Here is a 24,624-nt window from a genome sequence, read left to right on the forward strand (position 1 = left end):
AAGTTGTACTTTAACCATGGTGCTTGTGTTAAGTACTGTTTTCTGTAGTGTGTGCACTTAGATAAGTAGGAGTATTATTCCCACTGCAGTCAAATGGGGTGTGTGCACGAGTGTGTGTGTGTGTGTGTGTGCACGCGTGTGTGTTTCAGCTGTTGCTGGACTTTACAGTGAGCCCTTTACACCAGCCTGAGAGATACTATTATCTTGTCCTGGACAGATAGCCATCTGTCATTACTAGCTTGTACAGTAAGCAATAGAAGCTATTGTCTACAAATACAAAAGTGAAAACCCAGAACTGGATTGAAAAATTAAGTATCAAGGTGCTGCTTACTGTGATGGATCTGAAGTCTTCTTAAGACACTCAGTCTTGCTGGCTGTGTTCTGCTGAAATCAAAGTTTAGTTATAATTGCATTCACAGTCTGTTGCCCACAGAAACTTGCAGAGTGTACACTGATGCAGCACCTAAACCTCTGTCATTTTAAAAACAGTAATCAATAAAAACTTTTTTATAACAAATCACACGAACTACTGTTGCTGCTTCAGGTACTGTTCTACTTTACTTCTCAAACAGCATGGATGGTATGAGAGAGACAATACAAAAATATCTCTTATAGTCTCTTTATAGTAGTTTTACATCCTGTTTTTCTCCATGGTACTCTATTTTGGACTTTGTATGACAACATCTGTTTACTGGTGTTTGCAGAAAAACATGTTTTTATCCTGTAATGCTGATATTGTCTTTTAAGGAAACACCTTGAGGAAAAACATATACAAATGCTGACTTGATCATTCAAACTTCCTTAGTTAACAGTGTCATATGATAGAAACATGTCCTGTTGTCCATTCTTTAAAGAAGCTGCATACATCCTGTTTTTTTCACATTTTTGCTCTTACTGACAATGTGAAATGCATACATCCTGTTCTTAAGTCTGTAAGAGGTCAGCTTTTTTGCTGACAGTATGAGATGCATACATTTTTGCTGATTCTGTAGGAGACATGTCCATTAAGCAAATTCCTTATTTTTCAAGCCACAGCCATTTAGTATGGATGCTAATCACATATTGCTAAACTCTATTTCTACATTTAAGCAAGCTTTATTTTATACCTTATTTATGTTACATATTTGTAGTAGAATTACTTTCAATCTTAATATTTTGTTGAGCATACTCTAACAATTCCCTCTTTTGTTTTATTTTAAACCAGGGATACAAATTCAGCATTATTTGATAATACTTTTTCATTATGACAATTAACAACAGTAACTTGACTAGCGCTTGTTAAGCAGACTTTAATACATGTACATAATATGCAACCAAGCACTACAACAACAATAAAAGAAATTAAAAATATGATGATCTTTCCTGTCCATCCTGCAAATAGACTACTAAACCATTCACTCTAATCATCATTCCAGTTTTATCTAATATGTTTAGACACTTGTGCAATCAGTTCTAAATGTGCTTTTACAGATTCTGTTTTGTCTGGAATTCATGTACAACATTGTTCTCCTATTAAAGCACATGTCCCCTCTTGGGATGTTAGTATGTAATCTAATGCCATTTGATTTTGTAAAATGATAGTTCGTATAGCTGTCATTTAGACAGTAATGTTAAGGACTGCACTAAAAGTGGCATTTGCCAATACTTCAACTAGTTTGGATAGGTTTCTCAGCTCCCAGATGACTTGTGCAGCCCCATACCAAGGGAAAATACATGCTCCAGAGATTATATCATCTCCTAAATCCATATATTTTAATTTAATATAATCAAGGTTTTGATGATAGATAGGTGATGTATCTAAGGTGTCTACTGCATTTTCTGGACTTTCAATCAGAAATAATATATCCTTTTTCTTTTTTACATTTCTAATACTTCCTCTTGGCAATTATTTTACATGATGTATTGCTGGTACCACTAACCCTATAGAACAGGTGCCATCCCATTCCTTTGGTAACCATTAATAAGCATATTTGCCACAGATGTAATATAACCCATCAGAAAGAGCAACAATGCTATTTACCAGGCTACCATTTACTTGCCCCACAGTATGAGTTTTATCATGTACAACTGTAAAGTTTTTATCTGTTTTACTTTACCAGCATGTAATATTGGTTTTACACTTATTTTTATCATTTTGTGAAAAATGAAACACTGTTGTGTCACTTAATATTAACTGACCTTTAATTGGTATTAAAATAGGAAAACCATGAAAAAATACTCCATGTACTGGTATGCGGTTGTGAAAGTTTATAATTTCAATTGTTTGAATACAATTACTATTACCCGCTGAAACAGTTCCATTTTGTTGAAAACATGTGATTCCCTGCACTACAGCAGATAACTGTACTCTTGCCTTACGTAGCTGTACATGTATGACTTGGTCTCCTGTCTCATTTATTAATAGCCTCCAACTACTAAGGAAATTTAGTGGAATAGGTATTAAAGGCATGACCCCTGTTATTTTTGGTATTAAACTACATACCCAACAATTAGAAACATTCATTCTTTTTGCATACCAAACATTGTCTTTCCACAAAGATATTAAAAAATGGTGACCAGTCTTGTTCACTTTTCCACATTTCTTTACTTTCTTTTTTATGCAACTTTATGGTTTTATTAACATGTTTTAAATACAAATTAATGCTAAGCAATACAATGATAATTAGTATAACAATTATTAGTGCTTTAAAAAACATCCTTTAAATAAAATTTCCATTTTCGATTGATTTTGGCTCTGGTCATCCGAAACTGGATTTCCAAAAGGATGCACTTTAAACCATGTCAATTTCATTTCTTTTTTCTGTTGGAAACCTACAAACGATACACTCAATCAGATTTACATTGCTCACTGTTTTTGATCATTCTTAGTTGATCTTTATGTACCAGCATTGTTCTGTTTTTCTTTTTTCCTTTGATTTTGTACACTAATGGTTCAATTTGTTCCATGACTTCAAAAGGAACTTGCCAATTGCTAGCCCATGGTCCTTCTGTTTGAAACATTTTTACCAGTACTTTTGTTCTGTAGGGAAGGCTTTCTTCAGCTGGTAATATTGACACCTTTTCTCATAGATGGAATGTCTGTTCCCTTGCATTATAGTCACATATGTTAGTAAGTTGTTTTAGCCATTCCTGATGTTTGCTGATTTCTAGCATGGGTCTACCATTAGGTATATCTGGGTCAAATGGTAATTGTATGGGCATTTTGCAGCCTGTCATTATTTCATATGGGGAAATACCTGTTTTTCTGTTTGGTGTTGCTCAAATACCCATTAAAATACCAGGCAGATGATGTATCCATGTATTGCCCTTTTCTAAGCATGCCTTTTTTAGACGTTCTTTTAACATCCGATTCATACGTTCTACAATGCCATTAGATTGTGGATGGTATGGCACATGAAACCTTTGCTGCATGCCTAACAAATTACACATTTGTTTAATGAAATCAATAACAAACTGTGGGCCATTGTCTGACTCTATTACCCATGGCCATCTCCAATGGCAAAATATATTTTTCCATAAAGCTTCTGCAGTTGCTCTTGCCATTATTGTTTTGGTAGGAATTGCTTCTATCCATTTTGAGAAAACATCCACTACTACCAGTAGGTATCTATAACCTCCCTTTGCTGTTGGCAAAGGACCTGCATAATCTATTTGAACTGCATACCATGGCCCATCTGCTGGCTGCACCTGATGTAACTGAGGCCTTTTGTTTTTAGCATTTACCTGCAGATAGATTAAACATTCTTCTACAATTAGCTCGCAGACCTTTTTTAAATTTGGGTTCCAATACTTTTCTTTTACAACTGCCCATAGCTTATCAACTCCTACACTTCCCAGTATTTGGTGATTTAACTTGACCAACTGAAATGGTACATATGGCAACTGTAACTCCTTGGAAGTAGTGTATGCATAGTACTCCTTTGGTGGTATACTTACTAGTTTGCACTGATCAGTTTCTTCTTTTAAGCCATGTTGTGTTTGTATATTTACAAGGTATTTTTCTATTGACTCTTCATCTAAGTCTTTTAAGACACTAACTTCTACAATGGCATATTCATATTCTGGAAGTTCTTTTCCACTTTGTGCTGCTTGTTTTGCCAAAGTATCAGCTAATGCATTTAACCTGTAAGTTTCACTGGGTGGCTTTTGATGTGCTTTTACTTTCAAAATGCTGTACTGTCCCTGTTGATTTGATATTGTTATAACTTTATATATACCTTTTAATACTTCAGCATGCCATAATGGTTTACATGCACTATCTACAAATTCCCGCCTTACCCAGGTTTCCATATGCAGTTTTAAAGAATTTACTACATAAGCACTATCTGAAAAAAATGTTAACAGGGTTGTAATACTTTAGCACATATAGTACTGCCTTCAATTCAGCTCTTTGAGCTGACATGTGTCCTATTAACTTGATTAGTTCGGGAGAACTCAGTTGTGGATTCGCTGGAATTATGGCAAATCCTGTCCACTGTCTGCCTTTGTCCCAATATCATGTTCCATCCACAAAGATGGATGGCTTAAAGTGATCAAAATCAGATGCCAAAAATTGCACATCAGATGACATTATCTTTTCCAAACAGTTATGCAGTTTCCCTTCATATCCCATACAATTGGACAAATAATATTTGTCCCCTGTCTGTATAGTGACAGTTTTCATTATGAAAAGTGCCATCCATTTTGCAAAGACTGCCTGACTAATATCATCTGTAATTTTATTAATTTCAAAATTGTCTATCAGAGCTTTTACTTCTTGATGTGGTGTTTGCACTATAATGCTGGAAAATACAGTTAGGTGCTCAGTTTGTTTAATACCCCAGTAAATGGCTAATAATTGCTGTACATGTGTGGTAGCCCAGTTCTACTGGTGTCATCTTCCTACTACAGACAGTGATTGGACATCATGTTTTTTTCCATTCTATTGTTGCTACCATGTGGCCATTCCTGTAGTAATACCACAAACAGTGTCTTTTTCCCTACTGCTGCTTGTAGTACAAATGGTAACTTTAGTGTGGGTGCTATTAATTCTGTAGCTTGTGCTAATTTTACTTTTATTTGTGAAAATGCCTCTTCTTCATGGGTTCTCCACTCTAAAAAGGTGGAGTTCTTCTGTTCCTGTAACATTTTGTATAGGGGAGCAGCCACGGCTGCATAATATAAATTGCCTGTTGTATTTCATGATTCCCATAAATTTATGTAGGTCTGCTATAGTCAGTGTTTTTTCCATTTGTACAATGCCTTGCACACTCATAGGGCAAGGAGACCTTCCATATGTTCTTCTTCCTCCCTAGGAATAGGATATTGCTTTTGAAAAGGTGATATATAGTCTTGATCACTTCCTACCCCTACTGGGCTTTCTAGTTTCCCACAATCACTGGGACCCTTGAACCACAGATTTGGGAATTGCTGTTGTAAATACTTCCACACATCCTCACTGTCTGTATTCACATATCCTGTAGGTCTGTCAGACTTTTCAGGTATAGAGATTGCACAGAAACCTGTACTTTGCTCTCGCTCTCCTTTTTGCTCGTCTCCTATCCACAGGATTCCATTAGGTAGATCAATTACTATGCCCAAAGGCCCTAAAATGTCCATACCAATAATGGTATTTGAGCAAGATGGATGCATTAAAAGTGCACCCTTCTATGTCTGTCCCTCTTGGCTAAACTTTATGTCCACATTTTGGCTACTCACTGCATAGCATCATATGCCATTAAATGCTGAAATGCAAACCTTTTTTATAGGATTCACAGGTGTCTGGATGTGACAGATACTGCTGCTCCTGTGTCTAATAAGACATTCTTCCATAGTGACACCTCTAACCAGATATCAGTTAGTGGTCGTCCATCTTGACCCTTTTTAAAAGTGGTTAGGAAAGATACCAGAGTAGGGGGGGGCACATCCCTATTGTACGGAGATCCACTCATTCTCCCCTTTTATTGTCAAATGCAATATGACATACCTCATGTTTTTGCTTGTCATCTTCCTCTGTGTTTGAGTGATCTACATATTTAGGATTTTCAATCTCTTTTCTTAACTGTTGCCTAGCTATTCCCTCAGCCTGTTCTATCAAATGTTTTGGATTTACAGATGAAAGTGCTTGAAAATCTACAGGGCATACTTTCCCTTTTCCTGTATACTGATGGCCCTTATAGCTATTTTTACCAATATTGTAAGGTTTTTGTACATAATCCTGCTTTTCTGACTTTTCTTGTAATGTTTTTGGCTCTGTTTATGGAAACACCTCCTGTTCTTCCTTCTTTTTATGCCAGGCTTTGTAGTGATCACAATTTTGCTTAACATGTCCTATTCTTTTACAGAAGAAGCATGTTGGTGCCTTTTGTTTATTACCTGTGCCTGATCATGGTGCTATAGACACAGAGGCAGGAGCTGGTGGTGCAGATGCAGCTCTTTCTGTTGGAGGTTGGTCACACCACCGTTGCCTTTCCCTGATTTTTACTTCACCAGTTATCTCAAATGGCTCACTATCATCTTCAAATGCAAATATACGGTGTGAGTATAATGTCCCATCATCGTCCATAGTCTGTCCCCTCATTAATTTTTGCACCAAATCAGTGATGGTATCAGAATTTTTTTCATAGATACATTTAATATCCCCTGGAACCCCTTTGACTTGCTCTAAAAAGCAATATATTAGCTGTTTTTGTATTTCTCTTTTTCCCATGTCTCTGTCTGATTTTTGATTTATGATTTGAAAGGCAAACCTAAAATGTTCACTTTGTTCAATTAATTTATCTGTAATAGTAATTTTGAAATTATCTAATAACTTAGCTGTGAGCGGCTGCCCTTGTGTAAATGCCATTAGAACGGTTGTCATATGTCCTACTTTAGTGTTTAACTGAAAAGCATCTTGCTTTAACTGAATGAAAGTATTAAATCATTTGGGTATGAAAATCCAGAAACATCTAAGTAATGCATCTGTCCATACACCAGATCCTGCTGTATATGCCACCCATTCTTCAAATGCAAGCATGTTATAAAATATGCCTTTTTTATCATTCCACTGTGGTAAACTCTGCAATAACCTAGACTGTGTATACAAATCTGTAGTGGTTTCCTGTCCCTGTTCTATAATTTGGACTGGTTTTGTATTTTTCACTCTTCCTTAAGCTGGGATATCAAGACAGTATTTTATAGGTTAGTCTCTCTTAATTCATCTAACTCTTCTTCCTTTTCCTTCAAACACAGTTTAAGGTCTGTCATTTCTGTCTGTAATTGTTTAAAGGATGTATGATACCTAATATTAGATTCCTCTGTTGACTTCAGGACTCCTATGCACTTTTGACAGAGGTCTTGGATGTCATTCCTGAACTTTTTAAACTCACCCTGTTTGTCTTTTAAGAATTTATTAAATTCTTCTGTCAATGTGTCATAAGCCTTGCTCCTGCCCTCATCTGTATGTGTAGTCGTGGCATCACTCCACACTTGTACATAATTTTTAAAGGGTGTCACAAGATCTACAGAGGATTCTGTCAATAACAGATGTGAGTGTTGTAATTCAGAAATTAATGTACTAACAGGACATAACTGCTTTACATCTGGATATAATGAAAACACTTTACCCTTAGTTAATTCTTTATCATGGAAAGGTCTATTTTCAATTTTTTTTAGCAATATCATGCAATACTTTTTTATGGCATGGCACACAAAATGCAGTTTCTATTGAATCAACACAATAAACATTTACTATGATATACTTAATTTTTTGTTGCAAATACCAATCAAATGTTACAATCCTTTTACATAATGCCTGTATGTCAACTTGCCCTAATAAGGTTTTGCATTTACTAATGTGCTGTGTATACCAACATTGCAATTTATTCCAGATTTTATCTGTTTGTTCTGCTACATTAAGAGTAAAGCTTGGCTTACACTTGCTTGAATTCTGTCTAATAGCATCCATACTAAAAATGTGACACAAAAAAAGGTCTTACCAGTTAGCAAGAAAACAGGTGATCAGGCTGTTGTTGCTGATGGCTAGAAATATTTCAGAGTCAAGATGGTGAAACACAACAGGCAACAAACTGCTGTGTAAAGTAGATGCCCACCTTTTCTTGAAGAATTAATGGGACTGCAACTTTAATGGGACTGCGACTTTCCTGGACTGCAGGCTCAATCTGGATTCAGATGTCTGAGAAACTTTGCTGCTGCAAGCTGCATAAACTGGAGTACTTCTCTTTAGGATTTATACATATGCACAAATGTTAGTTACTGCAATTTGACTGAAGTGACCCTCTGCAGGGCTTACCACTCCCTCTGTGTTCGAATGCAGGTAGGCTCGCCATTGAAAAATTAAGTATTATGGTGATGCTTACTGTGATGGATTCAAAGTCTTCTTAAGACACTCAGTCTTGCTGGCTGTGTTCTGCTGAAATCAAAGTTTAATTATAACTGCATTCACAATCTGTTGCCCACAGAAACTTGCAGAGTGTACACTGATGCAGCACCTAAACCTCTGTCACTTTAAAAACAGTAACCAATAAAAAACTTTTTATAACAAATCACACGAACTACTGTTGCAGGTTCAGGTACTGTTCTACTTTACTTATCAAACAGCATGGATGATATGAGAGAGACAACACAAAAAAATCTCTAACAATGTTATCTGCTATAGTCTCTTTATAGCAGTTTTACATCTGCTTTTTCTCCATAGTACTCTATTTTGGACTTTGTATGTGAACATCTGTTTGCTGGTGTTTGCAGAAAAACATGTTTTCATCCTGTAATGCTGATATTGTCTTTTAAGGAAATACCTTGTGGAAAAAAACATACAAATGCTGACTTGTTCATTTAATCTTCCTTAGTTAACCATGTCATATGATACAAACATGTCCTGCTGTCCATTCTTTAAAGAAGCTGCATACATCCTGATTTTCACATTTTTGCTTTTACTGACCATGTAAAATGCATACATCCTGTTCTTAAGTCTGTAAGAGGTCAGCTTTTTTGCTGACAGTATGAAATGCATATATATTTTGATGATCCTGTGGGAGATATGTCCATTAGGCAAATTCCTTATTTTTAAGCCATAGTCATTTATTATGGATGATAATCACATATTGCTAAACTCTATTTCTACATTTAAGCAAACTTTATTTTATACCTTATTTATGTTACATATTTGAAGCCAGAATTACTTTCAACCTTAATATTTTGTTTAGCATACTGGATGACCACTCTCCTCAACCTAAACAAGCAAATAAGACAACCTGTGCAATCTCTCAACCCAATCCTTATTTTCTCTTTTGTTTTTTGGGTTGTTTTTATTTTTTCTTTCCCTCACAGCACAGGAGGGTAGGTCTGGCCCACAGGATACATCTGCCCTCACTCCATTGGCTGTAGCACCAAGGCCCAGTACATCTCAGCTACAACCTGGTAGCACCCCTTGTGCTGCCTATACAGTACCAGTTCCCTTAGGTACTTCTGTCCTGGAGGACAGGCTCGTGGTTCCTTATGGTAGCAATGGCAGAGTGGGTGATTTTATTACCCAAAAAAAACTGATGGGGATAGTGCATAAGATTGTGTACCACACTGTGTGTGCAGACCTATACTGAATGGAGACATTGCTCTCCATCATTGTACTGAATAACACAAGGAGATGCAGATGTCAGACACTGCAGCTATCAGCACAGTGAGGTGACATTGATGATAGTCCAGCAGTTGAGTATTTGATTCTCACTGTCACCCAGCTTAATATCTATGGGTTTGTGAAGTCTACACCCTTACCCCAACCACAGTGTTCAGCCACCTGTTGTGTTCTTCACCTCCCCTATGTCTTGTCTTGTATATCCTGTCTGTCAGCAACTTTCTCACCTTGCCAACTTACCTGCCTCAGACATACCTGCATCCCTTCCCCAACATTCCTCCCTCTCTCTCTCCAAAAATGGCAACTGTCTCAAAAACAAAATGGTCCCATACATTGCTCTCCATGTCACAAACGTGTTTACTCCAGATACTTGATTCAGTCCAACTGGCTATACAAACTGATTACATTATCCCTCTTGGCTATACAAACTGATTACATTATCCCTCTCTGGAGGTGACAGTCCAAATTCAACTAATCTTCTGTACATATGATAATTTTTTTCAGGGCACATTCTCCAGTATACCTCCCCCTCCAAGCAATACAGCCCTGGGGAGCTCAGTATTTTCTACACACATATATCAACCACTCTACAAAGTGTAATATATAATATTGTGTACTCCCTTATGGAGAGAACCAGTTGGTGGTGCTGACAACCTTGCTCTGCTAAACTCATATACCCAACCATGATCGATAAGGATACTTCTGGTTTTGTACAGCTAGGCTTCTACACATCTAGGACACATTCCACAGTTAGGCTACTGGCCTCATATGAACCTTTGAATCTATGTGCCTATGCAGGTCTCACAACCTGTTGTCCCTCACATGGCCTGCTGATGTCATCTACCATAAGTTCACCTGCAGCCATGTAAAAGTCAGACTTGTGATGTGGCACTTGTGTTAAGTACTGAGTTCTATAGTCTGCATACTTAGGTAGGGGTTCTGTTCCACTGCAGTCAACTGGGGATGTGTGTGTCTCTACTCAGCACAGCAGATGTGCTATCCTACAGTTAATTATCCAATGGTATGGCTTGCTAGTCTTTTCATACTTGCAGAAGCCTACATAGCCATTTCATGCAGCTCTCCCAACCTTTTGTCTCTCACATGGCCTACTGATGTCATCCACTATAATTGACTTGCATACATGCAAAACTCATACATGTGCAGTGGTGCTTCTGTATAGTACTGTGTTCTGTAGTCTGTTTACTTAGGTAGGAGTTCTTTTTTTAAACACCTTTATTGAATTATCACTTATGACACAAACACATTTCTATTTATATAAAAGTAATCAAAATGTATTAAGTTAAAATTAACAAACATCATGTTTCACATATATTTCTATATATCATATAACCTAAGCAACATTGCATAAATTATTCAATTCCTGCCCCTTTTTAAACAAGAAACATCTTTATTAATCACTTACAACATAAGTGATCATAAAATTTTATAAATGAAAAACCACACCAACACAATCCTACTTGCAAGCATTTTGTATCACAAACTATACTGGCACTCTCCCAGTTGCAAACATTATACATCACTAATAATCTACCTAATTATTTTCAGTCAAACATTACATAGCTCATTTAAGTCCTGATTCTTTTAAATCTGATTCCTCCCCATATGTATTGTTCACACAATTCCCATTTTTCCTGTGTAGCTTGCTCCTAGCTTTTTCTAAAGATCTCAGTTCCAGTTGTTTTACCTCTGTTACTATATTCACTACTTCTAATATCATTCTCACTGCAGTTCTGTGTGTGTGTGTGTGTGTGTGTGTGTGTGTGTGTGTGTGTGTGTGTGTGTGTGTGTGTGTGTGTGTGTGTCTGACAGATGTTACTTGACATTACATAGATCCTTTTACGCCAGCATGCGGGACACCATATGCTCAACAGACAATGCTGCTGTAATCAGCTATATCAGATTATTGCATACACAACCATTCTACCAGGTCAGGATCAGACACTGCCTGGAGCCCAGACAGACATCACCCTAAGTTCATAGGTGTTTACTAGGTAGAGTAATGGTGACATGTATATACCTTGGGGTATGTCTGGTGGCAACGGGGGGGGGTGAAGTTTGCCCAAACTGTCTGGTAGCAGGTTGGTGATGTCCTCAGGGTCAGTATGAGTGGTACTGTCTACTGTTAGTTCAGCACAAAGCTGGACCTTCACTTTCAGATTTTTGACATAGCCAAAGAATGCCTCCTGATCATCTTTAGATAAGGATGCTACTTTAGGTTTGCATGTGGCTTCAGAGGACTTTTCAAGGTAGCTAATTTCCTTGTTCAAGCTGTGGACAGTGCCCTTCCTCTGTTGAGTCAGTTCTCCCTTGTTCTTAGACATTTCTTTCTTCCACTTGTTGTATAACCTATGTATGCTTGATACCCACTAGGGTGGCTTGTTTTCTGTGAGGAACTTTTTTGCTCCATTCACATTCAGCTGACTCTATACATTTGTATAGCTGTTTATAAAGGTCATTTGTGTGCAACTCTGTATAGCATTATTATTGACAGTGGTAGCAAGGAGGTTGCAACTGTATGGCATTGGATAGTAGCCTACAGTTTGATTTGGATAGATGTGTCATCCTTTCTGCTCTTAAGGGGCTGTCAGTTATGATTGTGAAGGTGAATGAGACTGAATTGTGATCTGACCTGACCAGGGGGGGGGGGGGCAACACACAGGGGTTAGTACAGAGAATCACTATGTTGGTCAGTACTAAGTCTAAGACATTGAAGCCCCTTGTGGAGGTGCAGACTATGTGTTACACAGCATGTGTATTAACAAAGTCCAGGAACCTTAGGATGAGTGTGTTTGTGCACATATTTGACTCCAAATAGATGGAAGGATAGTTGACAGCACACAAGACCAAGGGGTCTGGCTGTCTAATGAGTGACTCAATCAGGTCCAAGTATGCAGAGTGTTTCTCATGGTTTGTGGTGGGGGACCACTATTTGTCAAATGATATGGAAGGGGTTTTACATTCAGTTATTTTGATTTGGAATAGAGCTACAGATCTGAACTTTTTTACCAGTCTTGTGGTGTATTTGTCTTTAAGAAAGATGTATACATCTCTGCCTTTGGTTCTTTCATGGTCATTTTGATGTGTGAACATGTGGAAGGCATTATACTCCTGTATGGCCAGGGTGCTCTCTGTGGCCTTGAAACATGTCTGTGTGACTGCACAGACATGGGCATCTTCCAAGGTAAGGAGTTCTTCCAGTGAGGGCAGTTTCTGATTTACATACCTTGCATTAAGCAGCATAGCCTTCAGTTTATCTCTGGTGGATTCTTTTATGTTAGGACTTAAATTGTTCTGACACTGCTTACAAAGGCCACTATAGGGGACAAGCACTTTCATATAGTACCGTGAGGTGCATCTCCAGTCATTCACTGCAACATGGACTATGACAAAGTCATAACAGCCCCTGTTGTTGAGAGACTTGAGTGCCTTTGTGATCTGATGGACCCTGGCAGCTGTGACCTTCTCCTTCTCCAGCCTGGCAAGGGGGACATCTGTGTGTCTCACTATGGAGTCACTTATGAGCAAGACATTTGGTTTTGAGGTGTTTTTCCACAGGGGCTTATTGGCTGAGACACTGGTGTGTGTACTATTATGTGTAGTGGATTCTGCTGGGTCTGCACTGTGTGCATTAGGTTTGCACTAGGGAGGTCTCAGATCTTTAGTTAGGTTTCTAGCAAGCACCTATGTATATGTGGGTATATGTGTTGTAAGCTTATGTGCAAGAGGTGAATTGTGTGTGCTGATAACATGTTTGATATCTGGTTTGTTGTTATATGAGAGAATCAATTACAAATTCATAGTATAGATACAGCTCTCACATGTTGTATTAGTTTGTTTTAGCACTAACTGGTTGTCAGTATACACAGGCAGTTGCTCTGTTGCCTCAGGATGCTGATGTAAATCAGGCTGCCTGGAGAAACAGTGGGAAACTGTTCATTCATGATGGAAGGTACATATTGTAGTAACTAGTGGGGAGTGGGCTAGATGGACCGGATATTGGTGTAAGACTAACAAAAACATTTCTATTCCATAGAGGGCTAGGGTTACAAAAATGTGTCAGTGTTTCATAATGCACAACTGAGTTGCTCACAAGGCATCAGTGCAAGCTCTGAGTAGCAATGGTAAACTGAGTGCAAGCACACCAAAACACAATGCTGGGATACAAGCAAAGTTAAACTATTTTAAACAAGTAAAAGAAAGGAAAAGTCAACATTGAGCCTTATTCCAGCAATCTCCAAATCACATGGGTTCTTGGCTGCACAGTTCTGCCACAAGGATGCAGGGGGGAGGGGCTTTTTAATGTAAGAGGGCTGGTTTTTGTGCTCCAATGATAAACAGTCTAGATTCAGCAAGCCTGAATTGAGACTATGCTATAAAATGTAAAAGTACTAGAAATCCAAAGTCCAGAAAATGTATGTATGTATTTATTTATTTAACATTTGTTTACCAAAAAAGTCTGACTTGGAAAGAAGCCAGTTTTCAGCAGAGGCCCAGGGAGAAACCCTCCAAACGCATGTCTTTGTAAAGTGGGAGGAAACCGGATGACCAGGAGAAAACTCACACGAACACAGGCAGGACATGCAGACTCCACACAGAAGGCAGTTCAGCCAAGAATCAAACCAGGGAACCTCTTGCTGTGAGGTGACAGCACTACAGCTGCACCACTGCATCACAATCACAACTGAAGAACAGTTTTAATAAAGCAGCAATTCAGTAGAATACTCCAACAAGAGTGCAGACAACAAACCTTCCTAGTGTGAAATAAGTGGTCTGGGACACAAGTGCTTAAACCAGAACTAAGAAACTTTCAGAATAACAGATGCAATAAGCCTTCAACCAGCAATTCCCAGCTTAAAACAGTGTAGGCTATCCTCCCCTGCCACAGCAATCTACACCACAAACCTTCCTAATGTAAAATAATGGGTTTGGAGGCCAAGTGCTTAAACCATAACAAAGAAACTTAGAGCAACAGCCACAATAATCATTCAACCAGCAATTTCCAGCTGAGAATGGCAGATACTACCCTCATCTCCATCTAGAGTGTAGACTACAAACCTTCCTAATGTAAGACAACTGGCCTGAAGCCCAGGTGCTTAAACCAAAAGTAAAAGGCTTAGAATAACAGTTACAGTTTAATGCGATACCACGCAGATGAAAATAAAATGTCTTTTATTCTACCCTCATATATCATTTAATGGTTAGTAGGCCCTGTGCTATCTTGATGAAAAAGCCCTGTAGTCTGTCCAGCTGCTGAATGTGTCTGGTGAGATTCCTGCAAAAAAGAGCATTATACTCTGTTACTGTCTGCATGAGTTTGATTACAGTGCTATCATATAATCCTGAGATCTGAATGTGATGGCGTGTCTTATGATGTGTATCATATGTATGTACTGGAAACCATTATGGAGAAAGGTTATAAAGTAATGACACACATTACACTTACAAGAAAATACACTAGAAAGTACTGTTATGATGATGCAATCCACTGTATCATTTGGCAAGGCAAATATAACTGACAGGTACAATTATTAGTTCAACAACACAAATGCAGATATACTAGGCCCTAATGTAGCTATGCACCCTATGCATCAGACACAATGCTTTTGTATCCCTGAATCCAAAAAAGAGAAAACAGGGATATGGCACAGTTATCACTTGCACAGGGTGCTGGGGGACGGGGCAAGAGGCTTAGGCTGACACACAAGGCTGCTGATTGTGTGTGAGGGAGAGAGAGAAGCAGACAGGCTGTGTGTGTGTCTGTAGTAGTCCTCCATGTAAAAGTCGTGTGTGAGAGTCTGCATGAACACAGCCAACTCAGTGCTAGCTCTGTGTCTTGGTACATTGGACAGGTGTGAGTCATGCATGGTAGAGATGGCAGTTCATCATTGTCACCCCCAACCACAAGAACTGGCTTTGCCACACCCACGGTCAGATGGAGTGCTGTTATCTGAGCATGACTGGTGTCTGCTGGACATGCTCCCTTCTTGGCAGTACTGTTCTGATGCATACATACCACATGCTGGTTGAAACATTCAAGTCTCTCTCCTCAGCTGTTGTGGAAAAAACAGAACACCATTATGAATACCAGTCTTGACTATATTCAGCTTTTAACTCTTACAACTACTCACTGAAATTGATACTTAGTTATCTGTGGGGTATCCCCTGCCTGACATTCCCCAATCCAAAGGTTGAGGGTATCCTGCTTCCTCCTCTGGAGGTCATCAAAATGATGTCTGCATTGCTCACCTATGCAGGGATACCTGTTACACTGGTTAAGGCCCTGGCAACACGATTCCAGGCTTCAGATTTATATTCTGGGCCTGAATAGTCCCATGCTCCTTAACTAGGAGTCCAACAAAAATCTTAGACTCCTGGGCACCCCAATGCTGTGCTCAAAAATGCACACCCTCTCCAGCAATTCCAGACATGGCTGCCATAGTTCAAGCTCAATGTCTAATGAACATTTTTCACCAATAGCATTTCCCACCTATTACACATCTCACACTTACAGTGAGTGTCTACAGTTCTCCTGCACTTATAGCTATTGCCATAAAAAGGTTTAGAAAACAGTTGTGTATGTTGCAGTTAATTGCTACATTCTGCAATCTCACAAGAGTAAACCAAAATTTGCTCACCCTGTCCTAGAACCCTAGACCATCTGCACTCCACACCTACACTTAACACCTGCTTCCACATGATTAGTGAGATGATATCTGCTATCTTAGTAGTTACTGTAAAGTTCACACTGTTAATCATAGCGCAATGCTGCTTCCCATGTTTGCACGTTGCGCAATATTATTAACTGAATGCATCCAGTCCATATGTGTGGCAAAAAAAAAAAAAAGAGAGAAAACAAAAAGAAATTAAAGCACAAAAGGCAGACTTGTCCACAGTTTTCCAGAATGTCCAAATATTTGCATCATATTTTGGCCTGTTCTTTGTAAAATGTTTGGTTTATTGTGAAATCACGTGAGATTGCAGTCAATATATAATGACATACATTTGTGTTTTGTACTTCAGAAAATGCATACTTGCCCTTTGTCCCCTCATTAGTTTACTGTTTGACCACACTGCTGGCACTAAAACATTGTGTGGAAGGATCCACCTTCAGTATATAGGTTTCTTAGCTAGTAACACTGGGGTGAGCTGTGAAACCTTGCTTATATGCACCGCACATTATTAATATTCATGGCACAAGGCTGCATGATGCCATGCAATGAGCGGTATCACGCACATAAATACAGTCTGTGTAGGCTCTGTGCAGAGCCAACACAGAGTTTATTGAATCTGGACCTTCATTTTATCAGAGCAAAAAACAATGCAAAAAGCTATCCTCAGAAAGCCACAAACATGGCTTCTTAATATTCATAGCCAATCATTTCATCCACAAACAGCCATCATGTCTACCTGAAATTTCTGGTTTGACCTTGCCAGACTAAAAAAATACATTATTATATTAATGTAGTTTTGTTCCACAGAAACAGTAATCACAGTTTGTATTCTAGCTTGCATCACATTAATCTTATAAAGTTAGAATTACATCATACAGAAGGGCCAGTCATGTCTTCAGTAGACAGACCCCATCCTCACTGCCTACCTAAAGTATCTGGCTTGACCCTGGCATGTTAAAAAAAGGAAAATACTAGTTACAATAATGTACTTTTTAATTTAGTGTACTCAGAGCTTGTATTCCATTTTGCTTCATCCAAATACATCTTACTGCAGCAAATTTGGAATTGCAATAACAAAATGGAAGGGCTTATCATTTCATCTGCAAGTCGTTCTCATACTTATGACTTAGCTAAAGTACCTAGTTTGATTCTGTCAGTTTTAATAAAACCAAAGTTCCGTGCTGGCAAACAAAAATCAAGTCTTTTATTCCAAATAGTTCATAAAATCCAACAACATGAGCGCTTTCGTCTGCTCAAAGCAGACTTCTTCAGAATAATAAATCAAAGGTGCCTCAGGTTTTTATACAATTCCTTACATAAACAATAATTCAATAATTAATTAATTGAACCAATCAATTTAAAACATTTTTTAAAAAAGTGTGTTCTCAGGCTTGATTAACCCTTCATGTTTTATACATTCTGTTGAACTGCCACATAAAGTGCAACTGTGCTGAAAAATGTTTAAGTATATATTGCAAACTGTTTGATTAATAATAATATATTTTAAAATTATATGTTTTAAAAATTAAAAATTAAACAGAATCTGAATAAATAATCTTGTTTCAACTCCAAGTGTGAAAAATAATTGTTTTTATAGTTGTATTAATAACCAACAGGTTAAATAATATAATTAATTTCAAGACAATATATATTCTATAAAATTGTACATTTTAAAACCATTTATGTCAGTGTAAAAACCAAAATGGAATAACTGCTATAAATACATTTAAGAAATAAATAAATTAATTTTATAATATTTAATATAAATATTTCTTTGATAAAAATGTACAAAAATTCTAAAAAAAATTCTCTGTCAGTTTTAAGAAAAGGAGAATAACAGTTACATTAATCTAATTTTTCACATAAGCATTAGTCAATGCTTGTATTTGTTTGCTTTACACGAATACAAATTATTCCTGCAAGATTAGAATGACAAAAGCAAACAGATGGGAGACACATTTCATCCATAGAGAGCCCCTATATACCTATTGTCTACTGACCGTGTCTGGTTTTCAGGATGAACAAAATGTTACATTAAATTAATTTTTAACTCATACAAACAGTAGCCACAGCCTGTACTCCAGCTTGCTTCACCCTCATGTACACTGTGCTGCAAAATTAGAATAACAGCAACAAACATCAGGGCCAGTTATTTCATACCCATTCACACCACACTCCCATTGCCTACCCTCAGTTTCTGGTTTGACCCTGCCAGGTTAAAAAATAAAATAATTGTTACATTAGTGTATTTTTTCACATAAACAGTAGCTACAACATGTTCAAATATGCCTTAGTCCTGTAAAGTCAAGATTGCAATAGCAATAGACAGGGCAAGTAATTTCATCAACAGATATTCCCTATAACCACCGACTACCCACAATTTCCATACCAAGAAAAGAGGTTACTGGCTTAGCGAGACTAACCAGGTCAGCAATGTGTAAATAAATTGTTTATGGTGATAGTTAATTCAAGTAAAGAGTCAAAGAAACTACAACAAATTTAAAATACTTTGTGTAGCACATTTGACAGTAACTATCTTGACCAACTTCAGTTATGCACGATACCTAAAAGTTCCTAAATTCAAAAATAACTTTGTTGAAAGATTGAAAGACTGAAAACACATCTGCCATGGCCAAATTATATTACCTACATTTGGATATATGCAGCATATATAACTATTGTGAAAAATATTATTTTATGGAAAAAAAATATGACATTTCTATCAGTCACAGTTGTACTCTGCAAAACTCCTGCATACTGCATTTTATATTCCTACAGATCAGCGTCTCAAATCAGGTGGTAAGGCATGGGAACTCAGTGGAAATTTAAATTGTGAATTTCTTTCACATATTGAAATATTTCAGATTGTTTCACACAAATCACATTAGTCCCACAAAGCTGGAATAATGAACAAACAAAGACAGACAGTTATGTTCCTGCATAGACAACCCCACAGGAAATCAAACTCAAGCCTTCATGATGACAACTGTTTGCAATTCGTAGCTTTAAACTTCTGTACTTCTTGGGCCAACAGAACAAAAGTATGCACAGCATTGGGACACAGCAGTATACTTTTCAATGACCTGCAATAAGCAAATCTCTCCTAAAATTAATTGTTGAATCAACGTCGATAGCTGACAACACTTACATAAAACCTGTTATGAGTGGATGCTAGAACTATAAAAGTAACTTTCCTGCATGGAAGTAAACATTGACATCTTATACATCTCATGGATGTTTACTACATAGCTGGTATTGTAGATCAGGCCCTCCAACCTTCAAAAAACTCTTTTCTGTTGTCCGATGCCTGCCGTACACACAGTAAATCAATCATAGCTGGGTAACTATCAGAGCAATCTGCTCAACCCCTAATGTCATACACTCAGTCAACTCAGGCACTTGCTCACAGGTATCTTTTATACCAGCATCTCCCAAAAATTAAATCTTCCTTTAATAGCTGCTCACCTCACAACAATGCTCACAAAGTCAGTGAGCCATTGATGCAGTATTGTTTCTACTCCAGTAAAGCCACCGTCTCTATGATGCATGTGATATAAACACTGATGGAGTGAAGCTGGCAAGCAAAAAAAAAATGTTTATAGAATCATAATTTAAGGACTTAGGTAGGTAATATACCACGAGACTGGAGTTTGTCTCTGCTCATTAGTGAACTGTTTCTTACTTGTTTTTTGAGGTTATTAGCATGGATGTTGAGTCAGATAGTGTTTTTAAACTATGAATACAGACCTTTCTTGGGAGTTCATGTTTGATCAAACAAGAGGCTGAGGCTCACATTTATTGAGGAAAGTTCTTGGGATATCCATGTGTTGGGAATTAGAGGTTTCCCAAGACTTACCAGCACCTGGTATTGGATGAGAGATTCACCTGTAGAAGGATGGTCCATGAGGTGCACTCAGTCTTGAGGTATAGGAAGGCAGGAATTCCAACACCAGTGCTTCACTTTGTAAATTATTCTTTGACCTGTATTTACTTGGAGGATATTGTAAACTCTGCCACAGTCTGGGGTTATATAGCTGTGGTGCAGCAGCCATGGAGTGACGCAGAGGGGTTAGAGAAACTGGCAAAGAAAATGGGTGAAACATTGGATCAGATGCATGATACAGATGCTATCCATGGAGGCCTCACCACGTCAAACATGCTACTTCGTCCACCAGAGGATGTAGAAAACCTGCTCTTGATTGACTTAGGACATTATGGAAGATAAAGGGGTGGATTGTTATGTCTTAGAAAATGTTTTCCTGAGCATTCACCCAAACACTGAAAAAGGTTTTTGAAATGTTATTAAGGAGTTACTCAGCAGCATCTAAAAAGTCAGGGCAGGTAATTAGAAAGCTCGATGAGGAGCACCTATGAGGTAGAAAAAGATCAATAGTCGTTTAAATAAAAGTACGCTTTAAACAATAAAAAAGTCTGATTCTTCTTCATTTCCTACTGAACTATGCTTGAGACACCAGGAACATCTGCATTTACAATTTGTGGACAACTAAAGAATGTGCATATCTCATAGTGATTAGTTTTGTATGTTCTACTTATTCTCCATAACATTGCTCTCATTTGTTCCACATGGTCTGTGCTGTAGTCTCTCTCAATTCATGCATGTTCTGGCTATTGCTTTGCTTTTTTTCTTATACTTTCATCCTGTGCTTTACGCTACCATTATGGCCCTGCTAGCTCTGCTTATTCATGAGTGTGACTGTTGAAAGCAAAGTTGTACTTAGGCAAGAATGCATAGTTGAAATGACTGTAAAATGTTCTCAAAAGTGTAGTAAAGAGCACTATCAGCAGCAGTGATTGCGATATACTGCAGTGCCCTTTCATATATATTTGATACCTACGTAAAGTTTCTAGTCCCATGCATTGCCTTCCTACACAGTTCAGGCCTTAGTTTAAAATGCATTGGAAATTGGAATCATAATTATGTGAAAGTTAGTTGCTCTGAAGATGTAAATTGATCTGTGTACAATGCTGACATTAACTTCAGAAAATGAGCAGCTGCTTCGGAGACAATGTTAGATTTACTATTATTAAACAGCCATTTAAGACATGAAAAAAATCATAATTTAAAATAGTCAATTTCATGTCACCCTGCTTCTAAAGTAACAGTTTGACATTTTCCAGCAAATGCCAGACAGTTGAAAGATGTGTGTGACTACCCTTGACTGGACCAGTAATAATGGAGCCTCAATCCTCACCACTGGCAACAGTGGAGGATGTTCACTGACAGGATAACAGGTACACTCACTGTATTTCTAGACACAGCTCTCTGCCTTAAGATGCAATTTCCCTTAAAAACAAAGAGAGACCACAGTCAGTCCAAGCTAGTTTCTCCCTCTTTCTCCATATCCCCAATATGACTCCCCATTGGCACAGCTGTAGAGTTGAGATCTCAGCTGAGTGACCAAGCTAAGACCTCCAGCACCCTCTTTGTCCAACCAGTGCTTCTTGTCCCTGCCCAAGTAGCTGACATACACACTCTTTGAGGTTTAATTTACACACACACACACACACACACACACACACACACACACACACACACACACCTGGGAAAGGCTGTCACAGGTTTACTAGCTATGCTCCCTTCTGCCCAGACTATAAGGTAGTTTTCACTGCCACCAGTCACTCCTGACAACTACCTTAAGGTTATTCCAAGGGTACCCAATATACTGAGTGATATTAATATTAATATTAATACTTCATGATATGTTAGTGTGGCAATGTGAGATATGGCCAGCTATGCCAGAGAAAATAAGGCAGTGGATGTATAACATATGCCAGCATAGCCAGCAGGAGTTTTGTAAAGAATTATATGTCATTTGTTTATCAAACCAATTTGTGCTTGTGATGACAATGTATTTGTAAAGTTGCTTGTGTTAAAAATGTACTAACAGTGGGTTCTGCTGGACAGAAAACGAAATATATCTGTATGTTAGACTGTATTGTAACTGTTGGAATTAATATGTTGTAACAGAGGATACTGTAATAGAAGAGATTAATCTCAGTCCAGCTAACTTTGAAAAGTAGTCTGAAATTAAATTAGAACTCTATCTTACAGTTCTGGTTGCAGCCAGAGACAAAATGTCTGTGAAGACAAGGACTATGAATCCTGCTGTATTATCCTTAGCAGTGAACTAATTGCTACCTGGGAAGGGTGGAAGTGTTGAAATGGTTTTATGGCTTTCAGATGCTAAAACACATCTTAACAAAGCTCTATCTGTAATATATACATGCGAGATTCCGGTTCAATTTTCAGTAAAAGGGGGTAGTATGGGAACCAGAATTCTGATGACCAGATGTATATGATATCATTCTGTAATCCAGTACTGAAATTATGCTTTAGTACCAGATGAGACAGAAGTTTCAGAGCAGTATGTTTTTGAAACCTGATAAAGAAGGAAGACCACTCACCCACTTTATCCTGCTTTTCTTTAGCAGGTAACCAGGGAATTGTAATTCTTTAGATAAGCCAGGAAAATATAGTGGGTTTAGTTAAGTAATCTTTTCCTATGTCTGTGTGAATCTATACATCAGTGTTATTTTTAATATTTCCTGTGATTGAAACTCTGGTGTTTATTGTAACCAGATATTTAGTATTTTCATATTCTTTTATTATTTACCATTAAATATATTTAAACTTTTCATTGTGGCTGGTCCTTTAGAGAATATTTTAACCTTTGAGAGTACTTATATTTCTTTGTGACACTGTGGTCACTCCTGAAAGCCTTACTGAATTAGTCAAACACTACCATTTGTATTAGTATTAATTTTACTCAGTATAATTAGATAGCCTTGTAAGAGCCTAGAGTAGCTGGTTTTGAAGTGTCCCAGTGACAGCATCTAGTCTATAGTCTGGGCAGAGGGACATAGCTAGTAGATGTGTGCCAGCCCATCCCAGGTAGGTGTGTGTGTGTATGAAAATCAAATCTCAAAGAGAGTGTATCACCTACTCGGAGCAGGGACACAGAGCACTGGTTTCACAGAGAGGGTGGTGGATGACTTGGGCCTAGGACATTCAGCTGAGGACTCAACTCTATAGCTGTGCCAGTGGAAAGTCACACTGGGGGCCTGGAGGGAGACAGAGAGAGAGAGAGAAAGAGAAAAACCCAGACTGAGTGAAATTGCACATGGTGCAGAGACCGGCATCTGGAAATACTGTGTATCTATCTTTGTTCCATGTGAACATCTCTCATCAGTGTCAGTAGTGAGGATTCAAGTTCCTTGATTACTGGCCCAGAGGAGGGATGTCACAGTTAGTATGACACTTCTGCATCTGGCAGGTAATAATGGTGTTTACTTTATTCGTGTGCTCACATCCATTTTGGACTTCAGCTATAGGAGATCTCCTCTGCTCTTTACTCCTTATTCTGCCTGACTGGGACTCATCTGCACATCATGCCACAGTAAACTGTGCAGCTTAGTGGTACTTACAAAGAACTACATTGTGATATGAAATAAACAAAGCCTAGAAACACTAATAGAATACAGAAATACAAGCTATAAGGATGGAAGGGTTGCATGGGGGAATCAGTAAGACTGATGCGTTTACCAAAAGGATGGTAAATACTTTGTAGCTTTTGCCCTAGGAGGCTGCAAAATTTGTACTGTAGTATAATGCTTACAGCTATGTGAGGCATGCAAAGAAGTGGATGACAATGGTGCATGCATGGCCAGATGAGATCAACACATGATTTACAAGGAAGGACACATCTTAGCACACATCAGGTGCAGTCAAGGAATACTTCATGAATTACATTGCACCCAGACAGGGGCCACACTACTGAAGACAGAGATTGTGCACAGTCATAGATGTTTTAACAGTTACAACATATCTGTGCAGGGGATACAGTGCTGAAGGCACAGACTGTGCAAGCATGGGGGCTTTATGATATATAACACATGCATACAGGTGACAGTGCTGAAGGCACATATCTTGTGAAGTGACAGGGTACTTTATGACTTACAGCACACCAGTGTAGGGGGATACTGCTGAAGGCATGTGTTGTGTGCATACATGTGATACTTTATGAGTTATAACAGATCTCTGCAAGACGTGCAGTGTTGAAGGCACAGAACATGTGCAGTGATGATCTGCTTTATAAATTGAAATACATCTGTGGAATGGATATACCTGCTTGCAGTCAAACGATGCTTTAAGAATTATAATATATATATATATATATATATATATATATATATTAGTATACTGCCAAGAGGTACATTATTAATTATAGCACAACACAAGCCTGCAAACAAACACACTGGAGGCATGGAGTGTGTAGAGTTACACAATCTCTTAAGACACTA

The 24,624-nt window shown here is 38.0% G+C and overlaps 1 protein-coding gene and 1 pseudogene across 1 annotated transcript in view; one reads left to right on the forward strand and one right to left on the reverse strand.

Annotated features, from left to right (window-relative positions):
- Positions 1-24,624, reverse strand: part of LOC122790048 (gamma-aminobutyric acid receptor subunit gamma-4-like) — a 3,058,882-nt gene that overhangs the window by 180,382 nt on the left and 2,853,876 nt on the right. The window lies entirely within an intron of this gene.
- LOC122790136 lies at positions 20,006-20,703 on the forward strand (annotated as a pseudogene).

Source organism: Protopterus annectens, chromosome 15.part0 (assembly GCF_019279795.1).
Source record: "Protopterus annectens isolate FY-2018-M chromosome 15.part0, PAN1.0, whole genome shotgun sequence".
Taxonomy (NCBI): domain Eukaryota; kingdom Metazoa; phylum Chordata; order Ceratodontiformes; family Protopteridae; genus Protopterus; species Protopterus annectens.